Raw genomic sequence first — 15405 nt, 5'->3', positions numbered from 1 at the left:
GTGCAATTCGTCTCCATCCATTAGCTCACGTTTACAGATACATCCCTTCAAGAAGGAAGACGTATCCGCGTCTCACGATTAACAGACACACCACGACGTTGATAACGTAATTTACAAAGTTTGGTGCGGTGTATATTTGTATACGTCAAATTGTTAGTCAATTAAATCCACTTTTATAACTCGAATAAACACACTGTACATATATCAGTCATGTCGATGTTAGAGTTGTTAGACGTAGTAATTAGAAACAAAAAAGTCACGTGAGGCGCACACCCTGTGGCTGTGTTTGTCGGAAAGCGGCGTAAAGGTCGCTTTACGGCACGGCCTGGTCTCTTATCTCCATCGAGGCGCCGCTTGGCTTGTTTACGTGGCCATCGTGTGATGTGCTGCGTGGTGATCGGTGACGGATGTCACTGACCAAGCAATGTATTATCAGGAAGCTTCGCACTTCTTTTCTTACAAAGGTAAATATTGATCGTTTGGAAAGATCGGGTTTTTCATCCAGTGATTCACTCAACTTGACCTGTGGACTTTGTGGTGTCTTCCTGTTCGGTGTAATTACTAATTTGTCCCCTTTTTTGAATATTTTCTGAGGTGAACTGAAGAATTGTAACATTTTCTAAACTATTATGATTATTCGTTTTGGACATATTTGTATTTTGTTTTCAGGATTTGTCATATAGATTATAGAATATAGATTGTCCAATTCATAAATAGGTATTGATAAGCTCGCGAATAATTTATTGGTCCCCTACCGGTTTCACCAGAGGGGACTATCGCAGTATCGGTTTGCTCTCGTTCCGCCTGTGCGTCGTCCCTTCCGTCATCCGTTCGGTCTGTATGTATGTATGTATGTCTGTCTGTCTGTCTGTCTATGTATGTCTGTATGTCTCTGTATGTCTGCCCGTCGGTCCGTCGGTCGGTGTAATGGGCTAACACATTGAACATGAAAACGTGCACAGATACATAAAACATACAATGAAGGGAGCGGAAGACAAGAGGGGGAGAGAGGGAAACACACAAGCACAACAACAGTAGAGAACAGGGATGTCGGTGTGGAAGGGCGAGGATTGGGGGAGGAGGGAGGGTTACACGGTACAAAGCAAATGAACACTTCTATGAATTTCAGGAAATAAGTTGGGTATTTAAAGAGGCGGATTTGGGGCGTTTTAACGGGGGTAGAAAAGATCAAGGTTTTGGATGGGGGAAGATAAGAGATGGTGGTGAACAGCTGTTTTAAAGACCTGGATGGAGGAGAGGGATTGAAGAGAGTGTGGGAGTTTGCTCCAGAGGTGGGAAAAAGAGGAATGAAGATGAGCAGAGTCTTTTTTTTTTTTGGCAGTTTCACCAGAAGAGGGTTGCAGGCAGATCATGTGCGACCTGTAGGAATATTTGGGGGACAGAGCACAGGGGGAGCAAGGCCAGAGGAGAGTCGGTAGAAGACGGAAAGACCACCAACCCGCCTGCGGTGAGGAGAGGCCCTCGGAGTTAGCTTCGTCGTGGGAGATTCCAATGATTCTGAAAGCTTTGGTTTCAACAGCGTGAAGACGCGCTAGGTGCGAGGAAGGAGTACCAGCCCAGAGGAGAGAGCAGTATTCCATTGAGCTGCAGATGAAAGCCTTGTATGTGGTGAGGAGCTCAGGTGTGCCCAGAAAGGACCTTTTTACAAGGTCGCTATCCCCCCTCCTCAAGGGGGTTTTTCCTCCTTGGCCAATCATCGTGTTAAGGCGTGTCATGGCGTTTTTTTTTTGTTTGTTTTTTACAAGGCCGCTTTTAATAACAAAAGCAATAAAACAATAATGATAATGGTGTAGCGGTTACCGCTGGATGCACACAATCGCCTTGCACCGGCCAGAACACGGCCAGACGCGCCTCTCCCGGGCATGCCCGGACTCACTGTTCCCGGGCACGCCCGAACCTCCCGGGCACGCCCGGTCTCGTCTTTCCCGGGCATGCCCGCTCTCGCCTTTCCAGGGCTCGCCCAGAGCGTCCGGGCATGCCCGCTATCGCCTTTTCAGGGCTCGCCCAGAGCGTCCGGGCATGCCCGCTATCGCCTTTCCAGGGCTCGCCCAGAGCGTCCGGGCATGCCCGCTATCGCCTTTCCAGGGCTCGTCCAGAGCGCCCGGGCACGCCCAGGCTCGACTTGCCAGGCCGCAGCCAAACACGCCCGGGCAGGTCCAGACTCGCCTTTCCAAGGCTCGCCCTTGACACCCGGGCATGCCCGGTATAGCTTTTGCCGGGCAAACTTCCCGACATAAATGTGTATATATATTGCTGCCCGATAAACGGGCTTGTGAGAATACCTGAGCTGTTTTGTTTCAATAAAGCAACTCGGACGAATTCCGTCTTTGGTCGCGTCAATTCTTTCGACTCGCGTTGGAGCGCAGTTCCTTCAATGGCATGATACTAATGTTGTGACAAAACAACATCCCCCCTCTCCAAGGGGTTTTTGTGACTACGATATTGCCCCCGACACCCTTACAGTATTGCCCCCTTACAGTAAATTTTGTTATACGGAATTAAAAAATATTCTTAACCACAAACAGGTATGATTACCTTTTTAAACGGTCGTCACTGCTGTTTAACATTAAGCTGAAAATTTTTTGGAGGGATCACGACATCCTTGAGGCATTCTATGCTTGTGGTGTCCACCACAGATAAATGGACCTGGGCCGAGATCTACTGTAATTTTATATACGCCACAAAGGATAATAACATGACCCTGCCGCTTCTCTAGGGAACAGTTGTATTAGTTGGGAAAAAATATACAATTTACACCAAATGTATTTACTACTACCCGACTGCAAAGCGAAATGAGCCGGCGAAGCCAAAGCCGCTTGCCACTATTTTACCCATCACTATGGCATCAGTTGGGTAGGTAGGTGTAGTAGGTACCGTACCTAGTTCAAAATGACACCATTTGCATTCTGGATGAGATTAAAATTTATAAAATTTTCTTCTTGATTAATTCGGTGAATTCCGTCTCAATTTCGGATATTTCCGGCCGTGAAAAACTATCCCCGACGGCCGCGAGATTTCTAAAAAATAATTATTCGTCAATTTTAGAATATTTGACACCGTTTTCAGCCTCAAACGCGGTAATAAGCTTATTTGTCCCCCGTCGTACCGCGGAGCGAAAGTGGGACTATGGTTTTCCCCTCCGTCCGTGCGTAAGCGAAGGACTGCATTCGAATTTGGTGTGTGGGTTCAACCCACGTCAAAATCCAAGATGGCCACCACCATGTATGTCTGATGCCATGTATGTCTGAACCTTGTGAGCGGAATATCTTGAAAAATAAGCGATGTACCAACTTCTAATCTGGTGTGTGGGTGTATCTAGGCATAAGGAAGAAGGCTATTGAAAATTGGGTCGCCACGTCAAAATCCAAGATGGCCACCACCATATATATGTCTGAACCTTGTGAGCGAAATATCTTGAAAAATAAACGAACTACTAACCTCTAATCTGGTGTGTGGGTATATCTAGGCATAAGGAAGAACACTAAAGAAAATTGGGTCGCCACGACAAAATTCAAGATGGCCACCGCCATGTATGTCTGAACCTTGTGAGCGGAATATCTTGAAAAATAAGCAAAGTACCAACTTCTAATCTGGTGCCTGGGTGTATCTAGGCATAAGGAAGAACGCTATTCAAAATTGGGTCGCCACGTCAAAATCCAAGATGGCCGTCACCATATATATGTCTGAACCTTGTGAGCTAAATATCTTGAAAAATAAACGAACTGCTCTGCTGCTCTTCTTCTGCTCCAATTGGCTCATCTGATCATGTGCTTGTTAAAGTGGACATCTCTCTGACCATTCTCGGGGAGCCTGCTCAGCGTCGACGAGTCTGGCATTTCACTCAGGCCAACTGGCCCGGTCTTCAAGCAGCCATCAATCATCTGGATTAGTCTCCCATCTCTACCACCTCTGACATCAACTCATCCTGGGAATTCGTCCAAAGTAAATTGCTCTCTCTCATGCACAGATTTATCCCATCTCGTCTTCAGTTGTCATACCCTTCCTCCCGTCCATGGCACACGGAATCTTGTGGTGAGACTGTTGGCCAGAAACAACTTGCCTTCGTCTCCTGGAAAGCAAATCCAACAGAAGGAAATCTCATTTCCTTTCACATTGCCCGAAACAAGTGTGTGTCCACCCTCAGGAGAGCCAGGAAACAATATCTCTCCGTTCTCAAGACCGAACTCTCTTATCTGTCTCCCTCTTCCAAATCCTGGTGGCGTCTGGTCAAATCTGTTTCTGGTGTTTGTTCCCCCTCCATCCCCTCCATCCCTTCCCTTACCTCAAACGGCTACACAGCTGACTCCACACGTGAAAAAGCTGAATGCCTCAACTCTGTGTTTGCCTCTAAATCTTGTGTCCCAAACCCATCCCTCTGTACCCACCGTACCCAGTCGTACCCAGCTGCTCCTGGACTCCGTGTCCTTTCCTCCTGACAAGGTGGAAAAGTTTGTCAACCCTCGACTCTGATTCTGCAAATGGACCTGACGGCATCAGCCCACGGGTCCTAAAATCCTGTTCTTCTGCTCTTTCACTCCCTCTCTCTGTTCTCCTCACCCTCTCTTTTGCTCAAGGTCAACTGCCATCTGCTTGGAAATCAGCCAATATCACCGCTTTACACAAAAAGGTGCAAAAACAAATCCTAGCAACTACAGACCAATCAGCCTTCTCCCAATTATCAGCAAAGTCATGGAATCCATCATTGCTTCGGATATGAAATCTTTCCTCTTCTCCAATGGCTTGATCTCTGATCATCAATTTGGTTTCAGACCAGGTCACTCTACTCTGGACATGCTGCTTCTGCTGTCTCAACAATGGATGGAGGTCCTCAATGCCAAACAGGAAATTAGAGCTGTCTCCCTCGACATATCACGTGCCTTCGATACGGTCTGGCACCCCGCTCTGCTCACCAAACTCACCTCCTTTGGTATCCATGGAAATCTCCACGCATGGCTAGCGGTCTTCCCCTCTAGTCGTAGTCAACGTGTGGCCCTGAATGAGTTTCTCTCATTTCCTCTCGCTGTTCTGGCTGGAGTTCCCCAAGGCAGTGTTCTGGGCCCTGTGCTTTTTCTGGTCTTCATCAATGATCTCTCTGACTCTTGAAAATCCTCTCTATCTCTTTGGTGATGACTCCACTCTCTGCCGCTCCATTCCTCATCCCTCAGATCAGCAGTCTGCAGCCTCCTTACTCTCTGCAGACCTGGACAAAATCACAGACTGGGCAAACAAGTGGAACATATCTTTCAATCCTGACAAATCGCACACTCTTACAATGTCTTTTTTTTTTTTTTTTTTTTTTTTTGTATACAAGATCGAGGCTCGTGAAAGAGCGAACATTAATCACACAGAAAGACAAACAGACACACAAAACAAATAACATCGGGAGCGGTAGACAAGATGGGGAGAGAGGGGGAAGGACACAAACACAACATTTGAGAGCAGGGACCGAGAGACATGGAGACATCGAGAGATCTGTGGGAGGGAGAGGGCTTTGGGGGGGAGGCATGTGAAGGGGGGGAGGCATGTGAAGGGGGGGAGGCATGTGAAGGGGGGGCGGGTGGGAGAGGTATAAACATATGGACACTGCCAGGATTTCCAGGAAGTAAGTTGGAATTTCAAACAAGGTGGATCTGGGGTGAATTAGTGGGGGTAGAAAAGATCAAGGTTATGGATGGGGGAAGATAAGAGATGGTGGTGAACAGCTGTTTTAAAGACCTGGAGGGAGGAGAGGGATTGAAGGGAGTGTGGGAGTTTGTTCCACAGGCGGGAGAAAAGAGGAATGAAAGAGTGAAGGTGAGCAGAGAGCCGAGATTTCGGCAGTTTAACCATCAGAGGGTTGCTGGCAGATCTTGTGCGACCTGTAGGAATATTTGGGGGACAGAGCACAGAGAGAGCTGGGGGAGCAAGGCCGGAGAGGAGTCGGTAGAAGACAGAAAGACCACCTACCTGCCTGCGGTGAGTGAGTGAAAGGCCCTCAGAGATAGCTTCATCGCGGGAGATTCCAATGATTTTGAAAGCTTTGGATTCAACAGCGTGAAGCCGAGCCAGGTGTGAGGCAGGAGCACCAGCCCATAGGGGAGAACAGTATTCCATTGAGCTGCGGATGAAAGCCTTGTATGTGGTGAGGAGCTCAGGTGTGCCGAGGAAGGACTTCGCACGACGGAGGATGCCCAGTCGGCGACTGGCTTTGGAGGCCAGCTTGGAAATGTGGTTTTCCCAAGAAAGATCATGGCAGATAGTGAGACCCAAAAGCTTGAGTGACAGAACTTCTTGGAGAGGATTGTTGAGAAAGTAGATGGGAGGGTTGTCCAGTCGATCTTTTCGGAGAGACATAGTAAGAGAGTGAGATTTGGCAGGATTGAAAGACATGTTCCACTTGTTTGACCAGTCTGTGATTTTGTCCAGGTCTTCAGAGAGTGAGGAGGCTGCAGACTGCCGATCTGAGGGAAGAGGAATGGAGCGGCAGAGAGTGGAGTCATCAGCAAAGAGATAGAGAGGATTTTCCAGAGAGTCAGAGAGATCATTGATAAAGACCAGAAAAAGCACATGGCCCAGCACACTTCCTTGGGGAACTCCAGCCTGAACAGGAAGGGGAGATGAGAGAAATCCATTCAGGGCCACACGTTGACTACGACCAGAGAGGAAGTCCGCAAGCCATGCATGGAGATTTCCATGGATACCATAGGAGGAGAGTTTGGTGAGCAGAGCTGGGTGCCAGACCGTATCAAAGGCCCTTGATATGTCAAGGGAGACAGCTCTGATTTCCTGTTTGGCATTGAGGACCTCCATCCATTGTTGAGACAGCAGAAGCAGCATGTCCAGAGTAGAGTGACCTGGTCTGAAACCAAATTGATGATCAGAGATCAAGCCATTGGAGAAGAGGAAAGATTTCATATCCGAAGCAATGATGGATTCCATGACTTTGCTGATAATTGGGAGCAGGCTGATTGGTCTGTAGTTGCAAGGATCTGTTTTTGCACCTTTTTTGTGTAAAGCGGTAATGTTAGCTGATTTCCAGGATGCTGGCAGATGACCTTGAGCAAAAGATAGGGTGAAAAGAACAGAGAGAGGGTGAGATAGAGCGGCAGAGCAGGATTTTAGGACCCGTGGGCTGATGCCGTCTGGTCCAGTTGCGGAATCAGAGTCGAGGTTTGACAAAAACTCCTCCACCTTGTCAGGAGAGAAGGACACAGAGTCCAGGAGCAGTTGGGTTCGACTGGGAAAGGTGGGAACAGAGAGAGATGGGTTTGGGACTAAGGATTTCGAGGCGAACACAGAGTTGAGGCATTCGGCTTTGTCACGTGCGATGTCAACTGTGTGGCCATTTGAGGTAAGGGAGGGGATGGAGGGGGAACAAACACCAGAAACGGATTTGACCAGACGCCACCAGGATTTGGAGGAAGGAGACAGGTTTGAGAGTTCATTCTTGAGTGAGGAGAGATAGTGCTTCCTGGCACTCCTGAGGGTAGACACACACTTGTTCCGAGCTTGGTGGAAGGAACTGAGATTTCCTTCAGTTGGATTAGCCTTCCAAGAGGCAAAGGCAAGTTGTTTCAGGGCAACTGCCTCACCACAAGATTCAGTGTACCATGGACGGGAGGAAGGGTAAGACAATTGAAGGCGAGATGGGATAAATCTGTGCATGAGAGAGATCAGTTTGCTTTGGAAGAATTCCCAGGAAGAATTGATGTCAGAGGCAGTGGAGATGGGAGACCAATCCAGACGATTGATGGCTGCTTGAAGACCGTCCCAGTCGGCCTGAGTGAAATGCCAGACTCGTCGACGCTGAGGAGGCTCTCTGAGAATGGCCAGAGAGATGTCCACTTTGACAAGCACATGATCAGAAGAACCGATTGGAGCAGAAGAAGAGCAGCAGACATTAGCAGGGAAGTTTGTGATAACCAAGTCTAGAAGAGAAGATACTCCATTGGCTGAGATCCGGGTCGGGAAATTGACAGATTGTGTCAATCCCAGTGAGTCACAGAAGTCCTTTGCTGAGGTGCCATGACTAGTGAGAGAGGAACCCACACCCAACCAGGTGGCATGATGACAGTTGAAGTCACCACATATGAGGAAGAGAGAGTTGGGATGAGTGGATAGAAGTTGGTCCATGTTGTCAGACATTGAAATGTAGATGGAGTCATCACTGTTTGGGGGACGGTACAGAACACATATGAACAAAAGGTGGGAGCGGAGAGGAAGCCGTAGCCAGAGGTACTCCTGCGGGTGAGGAGGAAAGAGAGCAGTGCAAGGAGAGTGAGGAAGAGAGTTTTTGACAAAGATAGCCACCCCACCACCAGGCCGAGGCTCAGGTCTATCATACCGGAGGAGGGAGTAACCAGGAAGAGATATTAAGGAATCAGAGACATCTTGAAGGAGGAAAGTCTCTGTTAAGCAGATCAAGTCTGGATTGTCAGAAGCAACCTGTATGGAGAGATCAGTCAGGTTTGAGCGAAGGCCCCGGATGTTTGAGGTCCATACCGTTAATGAAGAGAGAGGGGGAGCATCGGGTACAGGACAGGGGAGGGGAGGAGTAGGGTAAGATGAAGGATGAGAGGGGGAGGTAGGGAGAGCAGTTGATAGTGTTTCAGATGTTGCAGAAGAGTTCCAAGAAAGGGAAGGATGAGGAGGATGAAAGGTTTGCTGGTGAAGGGATGCGGCACAGTGAGGGGTTGTTTGAGGGGGGGCAGAGGAAAGTAGAAGGTTTGGGGGGGTGGAGGTATGAGATAGAAGGGAGACGAAGTGGGGAGGAGGCAGCTTGGAGGAGGAGGGGGGAGGAGAGAGAATTGGAGAGGAATGGTTTGGGGGGAGAATTGAATGGGAGGGATTGGGGGGGAGTTTTGAAGGGGAGGAGTGAGGGGGGAGTTTAGGAGGGGAGGGGCAAGGGGGGAGTTTTGGAGGGAAGGGGAAAGGGGGGAGATCAGGAGTGGAGGGGCAAGGGGGGGGATTAGGAGGGGAGGGGCAAAGGGGAAGTTTAGGAGGGGAAGGGCAAGGGGGGAGTTCAGGAGTGGAGGGGAAAGGGGGGAGTTTCGGAGTGTAGGTGCAAGGGGGGGGATTTGGATGGGAGGGGCAAGAGGGGAGTTTAGAAAGTGGATGATTAATGAAAGACGAACATTGATAACAAATTGGGTTTGTTGTGATTTTCAAGTTAGCAATCCGGTTCAGGATGATGGAGGAGGGATGGAATGAATGTGAATTTAGACCATGTAGTGAGGGAGACGTATAAGATATTGAATTTCTTTTTTTTGAAGTGGATTGAGTTGGAGAGGAAATTGAGAAAAGCCTTTTAAATAGGAAGAAAAACAGCGTGTTGTAATATACCACTGAATAAAAAACAGAAGGGGAAAGGTTAAACATATTTAAAAATATTTAAACAGAACTATGAACAATCTTATATGCACAAAAATACCAACGGGGGGAGAGCCGAGAGGGACCACCACGAGTCACGTGAACAGGGCAAACGGTGGATGGCAAGGAGATAATGGGGGTGGGGCGAACAACACACCTGGACAGAAAATACAGGATGAGACAACAGTACACGTGGAGAAAATAAAATAAATGTTTTTGTTTTTTTTTGTTTTTTTTTTTGGGGGGGGGGGGGGGGGTGGGGATTTAGAACGTTAGACAGTATTATGTTCGGGGTAGAAGGGAAAAAACCAAGAGCCAAGCAAAACACACTTAAGTTAACAAAACACCGACGGGGGTACAACTACAAGGCCACACACAAGGAGCAGAACACGATTAATTAATTACGAGTTACAGGAAATTCAAACCAAAACTAACTATAATCAAACAATATCGCATGGACGATAAAATAACGAGTTGAAATTTGACAATCTATCTGGGGAAATGGGGGAGAAACACGTGGTCGAAGAACGAACGAACGAATAAGAATGAATAAACGAATGAGCACAGAGAAGGTAGTCTTTTTTTTTTTGTTTTTTTGAGTTGAGATTTACATAAGGAAGTAGGCTTTGGGGTGGAAAGACTGCGAAAACAGAGAACGAAAGTTATTGGATCACAAACGACAGGCGCTGAGAGAAAAACAAAGCCTCAAGGTTGTACTTGTACAGTGTACACTGTACAAGACCTCGAGACGACACGAATTAACGCGATTTTCAATACAGGTATGAAAGATTTGCACCGAAAATCTTTGACGGGACAATATACGTACATACACCATAAAAGAAATACAGTTATAACGAAAATACAAATTGGAACAATTACTTAACTTCGATTTCGATGGAGAGCGTGGAGACCTGCGAAAAAACGAACCGTCGCCAGCAAGACCGGAAACGGAAGTCACGGAAGTCTCTCGAGAAAAGACCGACTGGACAACCCTCCCATCTACTTTCTCAACAATCCTCCAAGAAGTTCTGTCGCTCAAGCTTTTGGGTCTCACTATCTGCCATGATCTTTCTTCGCTGGCCTCCAAAGCCAGTCGCCGACTGGGCGTCCTCCGTCGTGCGAAGTCCTTCCTCGGCACACCTGAGCTCACCACATACAAGGCTTTCATCCGCAGCTCAATGGAGTACTGCTCTCCCCTCTGGGCTGGTGCTCCTGCCTCACACCTAGCTCGTCTTCACGCTGTTGAAACCAAAGCGTTCAGAAACATTGGAATCTCCCGCGATGACACTATCTCCGAGGGCCTTTCACTTACTCACCGCAGGCAGGTTGGTGGTCTTTCCGTCTTCTACCTTGCTCACCCAGCTCTCTCTGGGCTCTGTCCCCCAAATATTCCTGCAGGTCGCACAAGATCTGCCTGCAACCCACTTATGGTTAAACTGCCAAAATGAAGAATCTCTACTCACCTTCACTCCTTCATTCCTCTTTTCTCCTGCCTCTGGAACAAACTCCCTCACTCTCTTCAATCCCACTCCTCCCTCCAGGTCTTTAAAACAGCTGTTCACCACCATCTCTTATCTTCCCCAATCCAAAACTTTGATCTTTTCTACCCCCGCTAATTTCACCCCAAATCCTCTTTTTTGAAATACCAACTTCTTTCCTGGAAGTCCTTGGTGTCCTTGCGTTTTATACCTATCCTGCCTCCCCCCCAAGCCCTCTCCCTCCCCCCCAAGCCCTCTCCCTCCCACACATCTCCCGATGTCCCTGCTCTCAAATGTTGTGTTTGTGTGCTTCCTCCCCTTCTCTCCCCATCTTGTCGACCGCTCCCCTTTTTATATACTTTGTTTGCTTGTTTGTTTGATTTGTTTGTTTGATAAATGTTTGCTCTTTCACGAGCCTCGACTCTGTATACAAAAAAACAACAAAAAAAAACGACTAACTTCTAATCTGGTGTGTGGGTGTATCTACGCATAAGGAAGAACGCTATTGAAAATTGGGTCGCCATGTCAAAATTCAAGATGGCCGCCGCCATGTATGTCTGAACCTTGTGAGCGGAATATCTTGAATAATAAGCGAAGTACCAACTTCTAATCTGGTGTGTGGGTGTATCTAGGCATAAGGAAGAACGCTATTGAAAATTGGGTCGCCACGTCAAAATCCAAGATGGCCGCCTCCATGTATGTCTGAACCTTGTGAGCGAAATATCATATCATAGCATGTTTACTGCGTCTTCCACTTTGTCAACTCGCATCACTTTCCCGACGGGGGACCTCGGCGTAACGCTTGTTGAAATATTTTTTAAAATGCTCGAATCTCATTGGTTCCGGTGTTTGGTGATGATTTTCGTTGAAGATAACCAGGGCCCATGCGGGCCTGGGGAACGAGGTTGGTCTTAAAATATTTTAATTACAAATTGGAGGTGCATAAGTTTGTGAATAAAAAAAGGACGTGTGAAACAAGCTCCTTTTGAACTTTTCCGCAATTTTTTATGCATACTTCCGCATCCGCAAGATGGCGGCCTCCATGGAGCGATTTGGTGCATCAAAACTTCGAAATTCTCAAAGGATCCTGCAAAATCTGGCTTTTCAACATAATACGTACGCGTTCATTCACAACACCGGCTTCGCCGGCTATTATTCCATTTTTTTTTTGGGCTTCTTGCAACCGCTGAAGGAACATTTTTACTTCCGCCACCAAAGGTGGATGGAGGTTATGTTTTCACCCCTGTCTATCCGTTTGTCCGTTTGTTTGTGAACATGATATCTCAAAAGGTTGTGGACGGATTTGGACGCAACTTGGTGGACCGGTTGGGTGTCTGACAAGGACAATTCGATTCGATTTTGGTGAAGATCTGAATATGGATTCGGATATGAGAATTTTTTACTTTTAAGTGATTCTTCACCATTTGGAGACAGGGCCAAAAACGATACATAGAGGGGATATCTCAAAAAATTTTAAGGATGGATATGGACGAAACCTGTTGGACAGGTTGTGTGTGTGACAAGGAAGAATCTATTCAATTTTGTTGAAAATCCGGATCTGGATCCAGCAAGTAGAATGTTTTAAGTGATTCTTCACCATTGAGTGATATCGCCAACCAGGCGGAGGTATGCTCTCTACTAATTGCCGTTCTAGTCATAATTGGTTTATCTGTATTAGAGTGAGGACCACTACAAATTTTATCAGCAACACTTCCAGTATCTTTTAATCATAGCAAGAATTTGTGGACGAATTGACGAGTTGGTTTTGGCTTCTCGGCTGGTTTTTCATGAAGTAGTACACAACCCTCCCTCTGGCTTCTTGCGGAAATGTAATAACACCAGCTCCACCTTCTCTTGATTGGTATAGTGAGCCACCAGTGTTGTTTACTCCCTGAAATATGCAAAAGAGACTTTTAAGAATGTGTTTTTTAACTTTTAGAATAAAACGCCTAGATATTTCCTATGGGTCGATTTCTGGGACACCCTGTAATTTGGCTGTGAATTTGTCCTGATCGCGCAGGTGCCGAGTCGAGATAATATTTTTGCTCTGTCTGCCTGGATGTCAATCAAAATAGAAAATAATTCCAAACAGGAAACTTACTGTTTCTAGGGACATCATAAAGGACACAAACAACAGGCACGGATTCATTAATGTAATGTGTTAGATAAAGAGGTGTAAAAGATGCTGCATCAATGGTGGTGACCAAAAAATAAAAATTATGTTATACGATCTTCAAAACCTTCGTTTTATTTAAACTAGGGGGCCTGTTGGTCCATTGGACCAAATTTGCGTTGTCTTCACCGCCTTGTAGCATACCTGCCTGCTGAACTCGAGGGGGGGTGGGGTTAGGGCGAGGGGTTAGGGTTAGGGGGAGGGGTGGGGCGTTAGGTCCTCGGGGAGTCTCTTGGGTCATCGGGGTGTTTTGTGTCCTCTGGGTCTTTGGGGTCCTCGGGGATCATGGACTTTTGGGTCCTCAGGTCTTTATGTGTCTGTGGATTTAAGGATCTGAGGGGTCTTCAAAGGTCGAAGGGAGTTAAAAGGTACGTTTCAATGATATGTAATTAATTAATAGGTATACGTAATTAATAGACACAAAAAGTATGACACACACACACACACACACACACACACACACACACACACACACACACACACACACACACACACACACACCTCATCCATTTATAGTAGATTGAATTATATACCTGAACACTGCAGAACACATAACCTTTTTGGCACTCTTAAAACCCTTCCGTTTAGCAGCATCACTGGTACTCCAACCTGCAGATGACAGCTTACAATAATGAGGACGAGCTATACCGTACTCTTTACAGGCCGACTACAGGCCGACTACAGGCCGATGGTGCTGCCGAAGCAGTTTATTGGCAGAGTGATGCTAGGTGATTTGCCATTGCCTTAGTTGAACAGTACTTGCACAAAATATTACACCATTTTACATCATCACGACCAATGAAATTGGCCGCTCGTCGACCCCGCCCATGTCCTGTTTCTCAAGACTGCGTCGAGTAAGGTGTTCTATGAACTCTGGTTTTGTAAATGTTTTGGTACTTTCATTTTATTTTATTGTATTTCATTTGATTTTTGCTATTACACCTGCTATTTTGTAAGTCCTTATAAAGACGAGCTTTTTGTGATCTGATGTCTCGGTGACCTTTTAGCTTCCTCTGCCCTTCCGATCAACTAGGTTTCCCATCTGAGTGATCCAGTTGGCTCTCAGATCAGCATAGTTGCCTGCTTTGTGAGATTTCACTGTGCCTTCCTAGAGGGTGTGGATTTTTCTTCCTTTTCTTCTTCTTCTTCTTCTTCCTCCATCTTCCTTCTGTTTGCCCACAGGCCAAACTCAGATGACATTCATCCTCAGCTTCCAGTCCTCAGCTTAATGACAGCCGAAGAAGAGAACTTACTTACTGCCTTGGAAGAGAACAATGGAGCTCTTTATTTGTTTGATGTTCAGACCAATGGACATTGAAAGCAGAACTAAGAAGTCAAGTATAGCATCCATCAAGTGCATTGTTGGTCGGAGTGAGGGTCCGTGCTTCATTACTATAAAACAGGACAGACTGCACTGTTGCCATGAACAGTCAGTCGCTCCTTGATGTGCTGAGAGACAGACAGGCAGACAGAGTCAGAGAGAGACAGAGAGAGACAGACAGACAGAGTCTGGATTAGTCTTACAAATACCTGTAGACAATCTCAAATTGTTGTCAGGTGATGGTTTTTATGTTAAAGCTGACATCAATGTATTGTAATGGTACTGGGTCTCCCCAACATGTGACCCAATACCTTCAAATGGAGGCATTTCACTCGCTCACAATCAGCATGGTGTAATGTGGCAATAATTAAATGTTCGGGCCTACTCACTGAAGCTCTGCAGTTGTTCTGTTTAATGATCATTCAGATACTCTGGAGGGGAAATCCAGGGTTATGGATAGCTCAAATACCACGACAATGGCCTAAAAATATTGGGATTTAACAATGGTTCTAACGACGGGACACAACAAAGCATGCTAAAAGAGAAGAGAAGAGAAGACAATGCAATAACCCTATGGTGTGCTTATAAAACTGGGCAAAGATGGTCTCACTGACAATCTTTAAACTAATCTTACCATATGCAAACTTGCTCAGGGACACAAAACAAACGCAAGATGAGACAGACAGGGAAAAAGACTATCAAGGTAAAATTGGAGGCCTTCTCTAGCACTTAAATGGTCTGGTCAGCCGGTCGATGGGCGAGGCAGGAAAGCGCGAAGAGCTTTTGTCGCTCTTCATGTTGGTGGTGCTCGTGTCTCTCGCAACTCCACCCAGAAAAGGACAAAGCTCCGCACCACCCCCGAGCTCGCCCTCAAACGGACCACCGTCCCAAACGACCTCTCGCACAGCCGAGCCTTCGGCAACTCTCCAGATTTACTCCGATCTGGCCTTGAGCGTACAACCAGGAGGGATTAAAAACTAAATACAGAGGGGAAAAGTGGGAAAAGAGACAGATTATGGGGGCTTAGGTGACGGGGAGCTCTCTATACGCTCGATCCTGGCAAT

General features: G+C 46.8%; 1 protein-coding gene across 2 annotated transcripts in view; it reads left to right on the top strand.

Annotated features, from left to right (window-relative positions):
- Positions 1-267: 267 nt before the first annotated feature.
- The window catches only part of ENTPD4 (ectonucleoside triphosphate diphosphohydrolase 4), a 48378-nt gene continuing 33240 nt past the window's right edge, over positions 268-15405 (top strand). The window contains exon 1 of one of the 2 annotated variants that reach the window (XM_068111187.2): positions 268-464. The gene's annotated coding sequence lies outside the window, so the exon portion shown is untranslated. The remainder of the gene's footprint in view (positions 465-15405) is intronic. The other variant, XM_068111186.2, reaches the window with a different exon arrangement.

This window comes from Myxine glutinosa, chromosome 3, assembly GCF_964187855.1.
Source record: "Myxine glutinosa chromosome 3, kmMyxGlut1.1, whole genome shotgun sequence".
Taxonomy (NCBI): domain Eukaryota; kingdom Metazoa; phylum Chordata; class Myxini; order Myxiniformes; family Myxinidae; genus Myxine; species Myxine glutinosa.
Note: the sequence above shows the minus strand (reverse complement) of the source record. Positions and strands in the feature narration are given on the sequence as shown.